The 10,422-nt window shown below is 34.5% G+C and overlaps 1 pseudogene; it reads left to right on the forward strand.

Annotated features, from left to right (window-relative positions):
* The first annotated feature begins 240 nt into the window (after window positions 1-240).
* Window positions 241-10,163, forward strand: LOC131143905 (protein LOW PHOTOSYNTHETIC EFFICIENCY 1, chloroplastic-like; annotated as a pseudogene).
* The last annotated feature ends 259 nt before the right edge of the window (window positions 10,164-10,422 follow it).

Here is a 10,422-nt window from a genome sequence, read left to right on the forward strand (position 1 = left end):
TGGTTCTGGAGCAGGGGCAGAGGAGCAGCAGGGTGGCCGCGTTGGTGGTCGCAGGGTAAATGCTGGACGAAGGCGTGGCTTTTGAAGTCTATGCAGGGGTAGCTGGTTTGCTGCTGCTTCGGGTTCAGATGGTGAAGATGGCAATTATGGAGCAGAGGAGCTCTGGTGGTTTTCTAGATAGTTGCTGGGGCTATGGAGGACTGAGGGAGGCCGGAAGGTTGCTGGTCGTTGGCTGGGTTGATGGTCGGCGCAGTGGAGGATAGAGTGGAAGATTATGGAGATATGGGAGAGATGGTTGCGGATCGAGAAGCTGTGCAGAGCAGCAGGGGAACCGAAAGACAGAGGGAGAGAATGAGAGCAGGGAGGCTGAACTGTAGCAAGATTGGGTTTTTTTTTATGTGCTCCCCCGGCCCTCTTTTTCTGTGCGCTGCTTTCCTATTTATAGAAACACAACCCTAAAAATCCTTCTTTTCTTTTCCTTTTTCTTCTTTTTCTTTTTATACTTTTATGGTAATAATAGATACAATAATAATGATAATAATAATAATAATAATAATAATAATAATAATAATTAGTAAATAAAGTAATAATATTAATATTAAAAGCAATAATTAATAATAATAATAATAGCAAAAGTATAAATAATAATATAGGAAAATAATAACAATAATAATAAAAAAATTACTAAAAATAATAGTGATAGTAAAATAATAATAATAATAATAATAAAAATAAGGTAATAATAATGATGATAAAAAATAGTGATAATAATAATAATAATAATAAATATATCCACAATAATAATAGTAAAGTAATAATAATAATATTACTAGTAATAAATAATAATAAATAATGAAATTAATAATAATAATAAAATAATAAATACTAAAAATAATAGTGATAATAAAATAATAATAATAATAATAATAATAATAATAATAAAAATAAGGTAATAATAATAATAATAATGAAGATAAGAATAGACCGCTTGTTCTATCTGGTTAGGGCAAAAATAAGGTGTCTACACGCCTCATTTAAATTATAATATGCACGTGCAGAAATGTAAATTTCGGAAATATGAAAAACACACACGAAATGTTATCAGGGTTCAGCCAACTATGTTTACGTCCCCTCCTTGGCTTATTGGCACAAGCTTATTGGCACAAGGATTACCACTATAAGCTCACTTAAAGGGTGGAGTAACATCGATTACAACCAAGACAATTAAGGGGCTGACCTCAACTAACACGCCTTACTATGATGGTGCACCTAACTTTCCTAACCGGGTCTAAGTTAGTTCGGGACTATTTACCAAGGCTAATCTCCCTTGAAATTAGGAATAGCTTCCCAAGAGGGGGATTGAATTGGATTTTAAAACTTTCTTTTAATTCCTTTTGGGAATTCTTAACCCTTTTGGATTCTTTAACCAATTATTTAACTTGTTTGTTTAATTTATCATTTACACAATAACTGAGATTCTTTTAAACAATCAACTAATTAAACATTCAATCTTCAACCACAATTTGAAAGTAAAATCAGCCAAACCAAGAATGAGATAAACAACACTTTCAATATGATAATTTTATACTTGCTTATGTTAGTTTGCAATCCTGTAGTGAATTTTCTTTTTCAATATGATGTTCAACATAAAATTCAATCACTCTTTCCAAGTATTTAGAATTCAAATAAACTTTCAGTTAATTTATGTTTGAGTGTTTAACCAAGTAACGTATAACCAAGTAACGTACTCCCGTATCGTTTCCGCAAAGAATGGTTTAACCAACGTACTCCCTTTTCGGTTTCCGCAACCCAAATCAAAATTGAACTTTAAGTTTGTCTGATTTCCAAATTTACGTAGTATATATGATTTCAAATTTAAACCATCCACGCAATTTAAATATGTACTGAAAATAAAGAATAGGGAAAGAGAGAGTGAGACGGAGATTTTTACAAGGTTTGGCTTATACCCAGCCTACGTCCTAGCCCTTGGTAAACCACCAAAGGATTCACTAAACCTGTTCCTTTAACGGGTGGAACAATACCTTTACACACTCCTTTAGTACGCTAGAGCCCGCCGCTCCAAATGATATCCCCTCGCTTGGTCACTCCTTAACTAGGCTAGAGTCCGCCTTTCTAAGCAATATCCCCTTACTTAGCCAACGATCCGAACAATCTTTGGATTTGTCAATCTACAAGATAAAAATCAAATAGATGTGCACAAGGAACTTGCTCCTCAAAGAGCTGGTTAGTACAGCAATTACAGCACAACTAATATACTTCAAAGTAAACAACAATATGAAAATTAACTTGAAGCTTAATGAAGTATATCACCAATTAATTGTTTTAAAGATTGAAAAATTTACAATTCTGGTGGAATAAGATCAGCTGAAACTCAGTTGAATTCGTGCACAGTATGTGAGCTTGAGAGCAAAAGAGAGCCTTGAGAATTTGAGAGCAATTTGAGAGAGACTTTGAATTTTTTCAGAATTTGAATTCTTGGTTCCATTGATTTAATGATCTTTGAGGCTTATTTATAAACTTTAAAAAGTATGTAACTTGATCCCCTAGTGTCTTGGAGTATACCCCAAGTTTCCATAGAGTTTGAGCCCTAAACAACCCCATTTAAAAAATTTGACCGTTATGAAAAATTCAAAACAACTGCGTGGCAGTAGATTGTCCATTCGTGGTAGTCATCTGTCCAGTTAAACCAAAGGAGCAAAAATGTGGCAGTCATTTTTCGAAACCCACAAAGATGCCTTAAAGTGCACTGGCAATCGTTTGTCAAGTTCTTGATAGTCGTCTGTCATGTTATCAACTTCGAGCACCCTTCAGTCATTTGATCATAACTTTTTCTGTGTAACTCCAAATTTGACGTTCTTGGTATCAAATGAAAGCTAAGAGAAACTCCTACACCTTTCAAGTTGAACACATTTTAAAATAAGGATTTTTTTATAAATAAAAATATACATCAATGCAAATATAGAAAAATTGACAGTATTTGAGAAATCCTCTTTTTTGGTGCTTTCATTCCAAAACTGATTCTAACATTTTTGAAACAATTTTTGACCTTATAAAAATATTTTCCAAGTATGTTCAAAGGTATATAGGTCAAATAAATTTATCTAAGAGTTTCATGCATCCATATTGAAATTCTTTGAAATACTTACATGAAATTTCCTAGACTTTTTCAATTCTTGAATTCCTTGAGGCCTTTATATTTGTTTCATTTTTCTTTGAGCTTTCCATCTTGATCACTTGGGCTTTCATTCTTTGAAGCTATTTCTTTAATATCAATGCTCTCATGATCTTCAAGTTTTAATCCATGCCTCAAGCTTGATATAATCATCCTTCTTTGAAGTACAAACTTTCATGAATTCTTTTTCCTAACCATTGCTTAATTCAGAAATGCCAACAAGTAAAGCTATCATTCATACAAGATGAATATCTATCATATGAAAATTTCCCAACTAAACAAGATATACAACTATGATAACAATAAAAAAAAACATGTACGCATTATGCAACTATATCAAATAATTAGAGATAAGAACATCCAAAAGCAGGATGGATCCATAAAGAGGATGCATTTAGAACGAGCACACATCCAAAACGAAGACACATTCAAAAGGAAGCTGCATCCAAAACGATCCTTAAAGAGGATGCATAGGCACATCCACAAGGAGGATGCTTTCACAAGGATGATGCATCCAAAAAGTGCAACACTGATGGAGCTTTCTAAAACAGCAAAGGTAAAAAAATAATATTATTCGATGAAAAAACAAATAATTATAAACTTGAATTTAAAAAATATGTGTCATATAATTGAATTTAAAATAGATCTTTTGAAAATCACTACAATCCACGTTTAGAAATCTGTTTTTAGTCGATTAATGGAGTAGAAATCAAGTTATCAGATTTCTTGATGTTAAAATGCAATTATTCCACCTGCTCGTCCCCTTCTTAAGGACTTTAATTGATCATTGATGGCACTCCATGTGTTTTTTAGTGAAAGGTACATAAATAGCAATGGTTAAAACAAAATATAAATATATTCAAACACACACATTATTATTGGATGTGAAAGACATCCATCATTCTCACATCAAACTTTTACGTGTTAATTTTTTTATTATAGTAATTTTCTCAAGTCATATCTATTTGTAATATTAATTTTTTACAGTATTCATGCAAACTATCTATAACCACAAAATATAAAAATTGCCCCAAATATGAGACTTTAGTTCTTCCTTGAATTTGTACTTTTGCAATGGGTGGGTTAAATGGAATGTTATGACCCATACTTCTTAAAAAAAGAGGAATATCTCCTAAAGTTGTTTTTCAAGATATTATTTTTTAATATATAAAATTGAAATTATTTTGATAAAAAAAAATTAACATTCTAAGATGATGAACACAATACTCTATTAAAGCTTATCATTTACAACTTATTAATAAACTCATCTTATTTCAATCATTTATAAATACCTCAATTCAAACTTAACCTATTTATTGTCAATATTGTAGACTATGGTAAAAAAATTTCAACCAAACTCGACTAAAGATAATGCAACTGGACATATGAGAAGTTGAAGTTATCCTTACAAAAAATTTTACTTGGGGAATTTATTTGGAGAGAGGACGAGATTCAGAAGCCCTTGATTTTCTTGAGGAGATTCAGAAGAAATGTCTGTCTCCATCTCCAGCATCTTATTCTATAGCGCTATTGGCTTATCTTCGAGTCGAAGACGGGTTTGGAGCTCTAAGGTTCTTTGTTGAATTAAGAGATGCCGATGAAGATTGGGAAAATGAATTTGATAAGCTTGAGAACTTCACAATTGGTATTTGCTATCAAGTGATGCGGCAGTGGCTTGTGAAGGGCAACAACTTCAGCCCTAATGTGCTGAAGCTTATTATAGAAATCGACAAGGCACAGGATCAGTTGGGTCGGGCTGAACATGAGCGCCTTGTGTGGGCATGTATAAGAGGAGAACAGTATAATGTGGCAAAAGAATTGTATAACAGAATAAGAGAAAGGCATTCTGATATTAGCTTGTCTATATGCTCTTGTCTATATGCAATCATGTGATCTGGCTGATGGGGAAGGCTAAGAAGTGGTGGGCAACTTTGGAAATTTATGAAAATCTATTGGATAAGGGACCAAAGCCTAATAATTTATCATATGAAGTGATTGTTTCCCATTTCAACATACTACTCACTGCAGCTAGGAAAAAGGGAATTTGGAAATGGGGTGTGAGATTGCTCGACAAGATGGAAGATAAAGGTCTAAAACCTGGAAGTAGGGAATGGAATGCAGTCCTCGTAGCATGTTCCAAAGCTTTTGAACCTACTGCAGCTGTGCAGATATTTAGGAGAATGGTGGAGAAAGGTGAAAAGCCCACAATTATATCCTACGGAGCATTGCTTAGTGCCCTTGAAAAAGGGAAACTTTATGATGAGGCCTTTCGAGTGTGGGAACATATGATTAAAGTGGGTGTCGAGCCAAACTTGTATGCTTACACAATAATGGCTTCGGTCTGTGTTGGGCAAGGGAAGTTTAACACGGTTGACTCCATCATTCGAGAGATGGCTTCTTCTGGGATTGAACCTACGGTAGTCACATATAATGCAATTATTAGTGGTTGTGCATGGAAAGGGATGGGCAGTGTGGCTTATGAATGGTTTCACCAGATGAAAGTCCAAAACATCACTCCAAATGAGGTTACATATGAAATGCTGATTGAGGCACTTGCTAAGGATGGCAAACCAAGGTTTGCCCTTGAATTTTATTTGAAGGCTCGCAATGAGGGCCTGAATCTTGCCTTGAAGGCATATGAAAGGTCATTCAATCATCACAAGTCGATGATGCTACAATTGATGTTAGTGTTTTAGGCCCTCGGCCTCCTGACAACAAGAAAAGAGTAGAAACTTGAAGAACTTTGTTTCAATTCTGTAATTTGGCTGATGTCCTTGGAGAAGTAAGCCGTTTGATAAGGGAAATCTACAGTCCTCAAGCAGAAGGAAGCCTGTAAGTAAATTTGGTGTTATGAATTTGGTATAATAATGAATTATTTCCAAAAAAAAAAAAAAAAAAAATGTATACATTATGCTATTGAGAAGAGCCTCATATCAGATGCAGCCTAAATTTAACATTTTGCATTGAAATAATTGTCCTCTCTCCAAGTAAAAATTTTTGCATGTAGCTGCTTGTCTTGTGTACATGTGGTGGGTAATCATCATGTAAATAATAGTGTTGGTTTTATTTTTTGACACGAGGAATTTGATATTATTATAAATCCTAGAGAATACATGTAATGCTATCTCCCCCCCCCCCCCCCACCCCCAAAAAAAAGAAAATTTATCCCATTACTGTCACCCCCTAACACTCAGCTTAATAGTTTTTAGTGTCCAAGTTAGAATAACGTATAAAGCTCTTTAGAGGAGCTAGTGTGAGTATTTGTTAATCATTGAAAAATTTGCTATATTATTAAACAAACAAAATCATAAAATACTTTTGCACAAGTACTATGTTAAACCATAAGTACCATACATACCTTCTAATGAGAGGAGCCACCCGCATCATCTGGTCGAGATTGGCGCATCATTTGCTCGAGCTGCACTTGCCTATTCATCATGTCTTGCAGCTGGACTTGAAAGGTGGAGACCATGTCTTTCAATTGCTGGTTCTCAGTATTAGTGAAGGATTCAAATATCTAAAGGTGTCTAGAGTCAAAAATTCTTACAATTGTTTCACATTAGAAAAGTTAAACTATTTAAACTAATTATAGGTCTCATTATCAATATAGCTTGAATTATTTTTTGCTCATATTAACTAATGTTGGTCTTACAAGGCTTAAAATCTTATTATCTTGTTTTGATGCTAACAAACAAGTGGAATTTAACATATTTGTGTGAGTAATGTTGTTTTAGGGCTCATATATTAGAAAGCAAGGTTAAAGTGCCCACAAGGATTAAATATGATGAAAGTAAGGTCAAAGTGCTCACAAGGATCAAATGAAGCTTAAAAGAGTCAAAGCATGGATTTAAAGATGATATATTAAAACTTGAAGAATATGAGGACATGGATGATTTGTTGAAAGCCAAGGAATGTTAAAGTCAAAAGAGCCAAAGAAAAGCAAAGTGAGGAAGCTCAAAGAATATGAAAGCTTGAAGAAAAGATGGACTCAATCCAAGGACAAAGCATGAAGACTCAAGAATCTAAAATGTTAAAGTCTTAGAAGTTTTCATGTAAGTACTTTAATGTTTAAAATATCGTTTGAAATTTTTTGAAGTTCTTAGGTTAACTTCTTGGACCTACATACCTTTTAAAATACTTGGAAAATATTTTTATAAGGTCAAAAATTATTTTAAAAGGCTCAGAATCATTTTTGGAATGAAAAGTACAAAAAAGAGTTCTTCCAAATACTGTTAGTTTTTATACAGTCGCATTGAGGGGAATTTTTATCCATAAATATCTCATAATTTTAAAATGTGTTTAACATGAAAGTTGTAGGATTTTCTCTTAGATTTATTTTTACACTAATAACACCTAATTTGGAGTTATACATAAAAAGTTATGGCCAAAACACTGAAATGGGGTCACTGCTACCAAACATTTGAACACTGTTCATGGGAGGGACTTCAGATGACTGAACAAACGACCTCAGACGTCTGAAGATTAAGTTCAGATGTTCGAAGATTTTTTAGACAGAATATAAAGAAGGCGGTAGCAGTTTAGACGTCTGAACTCGCGACTTTAGACGTCTGAACACTGTTCAACGGGCAAATTTTTTAAATTCTAATATTTTAAAATATAGCCGTTTGAGCTCTAAACTTTCTAAAATTTTGGGAAACACTTAAAGGAAACTTTTGCAACATGGAAATTAGTTTGAAAGCCTATAAATACATGGTTTTGCAAATCAAAATACATCCAAGAATTGAAAAATCTGTTTTGAGAAGCTGAAAGTACTCTTATTCTTCCTAAGTTCTCTTGGTCACTCATTGAAAAATTCTTTTGCTGAGAAATCTTGAAGTGCTGATCCTTCTTTCTCTGAGTTCCTACTGCTAATCCTCTTCTAAGAAGGACATTGGTGAATTCTACACTTGAGCTTCATTGTATTTCATATTGATATTTTACATTCAAAGTATTTAGTGCTAAAATTGTACTATTTGCTCTTTGAGAGAGTATATTTGTACGCAGATCTTATTTTGTGTTTCTTATAATTCTTTGACGTTCCAAGGGTTGTTTGGATCGTTGGCTAAGTAAGGGAACATTGCTTAGAGAGGCGGGCTCTAGCCTATGTAAGGAGTGACTGAACGAGGGAATATCGTTTGGAGAAGGCGAGCTCTAGCCTTAACCAAGAAGTGTTGTAATCGGTATTGTTCCACCCGTCAACGAAACTGAAGTAGTGAATCCTTTGGTGGTTTGCCAAAGGTGAGGACGTAGGATGGGTATAAGCCGAACCTTGTAAAAATCTCGGTCTCATTCTCTTTTTCCATTACTCTTTATTTTCAGTGCATATTTAAATTGCGTGGATGGTTTAAATTTGAAAATCATATAAACTACATATATTTGGAAATCAAACAAACTTAAGGTTTAATTTTGATTTGGGTTGCGGAAACTAAAAGGGAGTACGTTGGTTACACCATATCTTGTGGAAACTATACGGGAGTACGTTACTTGGTTAACATCCCAAAGATAAATTTACCAAGAGTTTAGTTGAGTTCTAAATATTAAGAAGAGTGTAGATATTGTGTTGATTGAATGTTATATTGCACATCATATTGAAGAAGTAAAACCATATATACAGGGCTTACAATTTCATATCCAGGGTTGACAACAAAAGGTATATTGTGATTGAATGGTATAAAAGCTTGAGATTGATTGGATAGTGTTTGTATTCCAAGAGTGCTAAATCTTAAATGATTTCATCAATTTAATAATGCTGTAGTGAACTTATATTTGATAAATAAAGTGTGGTTGTGTTGGTGTGAGATTGTGATTAATTGTTTGAATGTTTTATTAGCTGTGTGGTTGATTAAAAAGATTAAGTTGTTGTGTGATTCATGAAATTAAACAAACAAGTTAAAGAATTTGGTTAAAAGAAATAAAGAAGTTAAGGATTCTTAAAAGAAGTTAAAAGAAAGTTTTAAAAGCCAATTCACCCCCCCCCCCCTCTTGGGAAGTTATTCCCAATTTCAACTAATACATTAACGATGGTATAGTAATTGCATAATATCAAGATGGATCACGGTTAGAAATTTGTCTAAATCGTTAACTGTTTTGTAACAATTATAATCATGTCAATCATAATACGGTTTGGAAAAAAAGAGAATGAACTATAATGGCGCTTACTTCTACTTTCAGTACCAAACATGTTTTGACATTGATCTTTAGCAATATATTTAAAAAATTAACAAAATAAAACTCCTATAAGGCAATAGCTTTAAAAAAGGGAGGTTGTCACTGTTTCATTTCCAAAGAATTTGAAAAATTTTTTGTCTCTAATTCCTACCTTAAACTCCATTTTGAATTTCCAAAACTATATACCCCATTGGAGGCAAAGCCTCACCCCCCCCCCCTTTTTTATCGGTAAATGATAATTATATTGATCAAATAGAATATGTACAAAAAACTCCAGACATATACCAAGCAGGGAGGCCAAACTCCTAATCTAAACAAGCAGCATCAAAATTAGGAAAAACCTAGTAACATGCACAATCAAACCTGGACATGGGCTAAATTCTCATCCCCACATGCTATTGACTTTTTGGGGTTCATCATTTGAAATGAACGTATCGCATTTTAGCTTGTTTCTATAATTTTTTATGACAAACGATCCCAAAGACATTCCAAATGTATATCCTCAAATACTGGGAAAGTGAAAAATTGCCCAAATTTTAATGAAAAAAAAAAAAAAACCATACCAGGGGTTGGGAGGCAGAGGACTCTACGGCATAGCTGTGGCGGCGGCTCCAAGTGCAGCCGGAGGCAGGGTACTCGACGGCGACTAAGTGGCTGGGTAGCAGCGGCAGCGGCTGCGACTGTGGCTCCGAGGGCAGCCGGAGGCGGGGTACTTGACGATGAGTGGTCGGGTAGCGGTGGCGGCGGCGGCTGCGGCTCCGAGGGCAACCGGAGGAGGAAGGAAAGGAGGGGAAAAAAGTGAGGGGGGAAAGGAGGGGGATCAGGGAGGGGAGGATCGGGAGATCGCAGCGGGAGACGAGAGGGAAACGGATAAGTGAAAGGAGGGAAGAGAAGGTAGATTGGGCTAAATTTAATAAAAAGACATAACTGTCACTACTAGTGGGGCAATAGTAACGAATTAATAAATTCGCCACTAATACTTTGAATTCAAAATTTTTATTTTTTTAAATACGGGAAGTATTAGTGACGGTTCTCAAATCCGTCACTAATATCAGGGCAAT

This window comes from Malania oleifera, chromosome 12 (genome assembly GCF_029873635.1).
Source record: "Malania oleifera isolate guangnan ecotype guangnan chromosome 12, ASM2987363v1, whole genome shotgun sequence".
NCBI classification, from domain to species: Eukaryota; Viridiplantae; Streptophyta; class Magnoliopsida; order Santalales; family Ximeniaceae; genus Malania; species Malania oleifera.